This window comes from Humulus lupulus, chromosome 2 (genome assembly GCF_963169125.1).
Source record: "Humulus lupulus chromosome 2, drHumLupu1.1, whole genome shotgun sequence".
Taxonomy (NCBI): Eukaryota; Viridiplantae; Streptophyta; class Magnoliopsida; order Rosales; family Cannabaceae; genus Humulus; species Humulus lupulus.
The window spans coordinates 169,677,705-169,679,954 of record NC_084794.1 but is presented as its reverse complement, the minus strand read 5'-3'; positions in this window follow the sequence as shown (position 1 = coordinate 169,679,954).

Here is a 2,250-nt window from a genome sequence, read left to right as displayed (position 1 = left end):
GGCAAGCAATCCAGAGACAACATCCCACACAACAATCAGAGCATACAACACATTTAAGTGGCACGCAATGGCCCAACGAAGGCAACAAACAAGCAACACATAGGCTGTAAAGAAAGCATACACATAGGGACATGGCAAAGCATTGTTTTATTCATATAAGGCCTTGATAGGGCAAGGGAGTACACAGCTTAAGCCCCTATCTACTGGTGGCCATGGTGCTTCCTTAAGTCACTAGGTCACCCCCCCCCCCCCCCCTGAGGAGCATGCTAAGGAAATGAAGTCTTCCCAGGAACATATATGATTTTTGTCTAGGAGACATATGCATAATTACAAAAGTGCCATTCCCTACCCCTGAGGTTACTTGGTGCAAGACTTGACTAATGATCAAGCACCAAGGCATGCTCATAAATACAAAATGGCCCCCTGGAGATGTGTCATGACGCAGCACGTCACACTCTCCCCCACTTAAATCTTCGGCGTCCTCGATGAACCTGCCCCTTGCTGATCTTTAATCTTCTGCGTATGCTTGTGCAAGTCCTCCGCCCTTTCCCAACAAATTTCTTCATCTCCGAGCCCTTTCCACTTCACCAGAAACTCTTTCTTCTTCTTTCTGTCCACAACCACGGTCCTCTCTGCTAGAATTTCTTCAGGTTGTCTACTGCTTCGTGGCTTGACGCTGACTCCTTCTCTGGTAGACTGGTTACGTGCTGGATCTTCTGGATCTTCTAGATCTTCGTGATACGGTTTGAGGTTGCTGACGTGCAAGACCGGGTGTATCATCATCCATTCTGGTAAGCTGACTTTGTAGGAGGTCAGGCCCACTTTCGAGATGACTGGAACAGGACCCTCGTATTTGTGGACGAGTCTGATGTCCTTATTCCCTCGGAATCTCAATTGTTTGGGCCTCAGCTTGATCATCACTAAGTCGCCTGCTTTGAATTCCAGCGGTCGTCTCTTCTGATCTGCCCACTTCTTCATTCTCTTTGATGCCTTCTCCAGGTAGGCTCGGGCAATCTCGGTGGTTTTCTTCCAGTCTTTCGTGAAATTAAAGGCTCTCGGATATCTTCCGCGATACTCATCCACTGTGTGGGGTAACAACGGTTGTTGACCATTAACAACTTCAAAAGCGCTCTTGTTTGATGAAGAACTCTTCTGAGAGTTTAAACAAAATTGAGCTACGTCTAGTAGTTGCGGCCAATCCTTTTGGTTGGCACTAAGGAAATGCCGAAAGTACTCTTCCAGCATCCCATTGAATCTTTCAGTTTTTCCGTCTGTTCGAGGATGGTAGCTTGAGGAAATATTTAGTTGTGACCCCAAAAGGTTGAATAACTCTGACCAAAAGGCCCCTGTGAATCTTCCATCACGGTCACTAACTATATTTTGGGGTACTCCCCAATACTTAACTACATACTTGAAGAAAAGTCTCGCTATCTCTTCTGCCGAGCAATATTTCGACACCGGTATGAAGGTTGCATACTTTAAAAATCTGTCCACGATCACCAAGATCGCACTCAAGTCTCCCGTCTTCGGTAAACTAGTAATGAAGTCAAGCGACACACTCTCCCATGGTCGGCTTGGGACTAACAAAGGCTCCAACAACCCTGGCGTCTTGTGTCTCTCTACTTTGTCTTGCTGGCAGGTGAGACAGGTTTTGGTGTACTCCACAATATCATCGCGCATTTGTGGCCAGTAGTACCCCTGCTTCAATAGGGCATGAGTTCTCTGCCACCCTGGATGACCTGCCCACAAGGTGTCGTGACACTCACTCATTAGTGTCCTCCACAAATCTCCCGTCTTTGGAACATATAAGCGGCCACCTTTGGCCCACAAAAGATCATCTTCTACCCAAAATTGGCGAGTCTTACCCTCTTTTGCGAGATTCATGATGGTCTTCACCACCGGGTCTTTCACCAGGTTCTCCTTAATGCGCTCTCGGAGTGGAGTGGTCACCATGCTAGCTGACATATTTGCCAGCAATTTTAGAGCCGCTAACTCAGCTTTGCGACTCAGGGCATCAGCTGCCTGGTTTAGACGGCCTTCCTTGTGTTCGAAATGAAAGTCGAATTCTGTTATAAACTCCTGCCATCGTGCTTGTTTAGGGGTTAGCTTTGGCAGGGTGAGGAAATGACTCACCGCGGCATTATTTGTTTTCACCATAAACTTCGACCCCAATAAGTAGTGCCTCCACACTCGTAGACAATGAATTACTGTGAGAAGCTCCTTCTCTTGGGCATTGTACCGCCTCTCTAC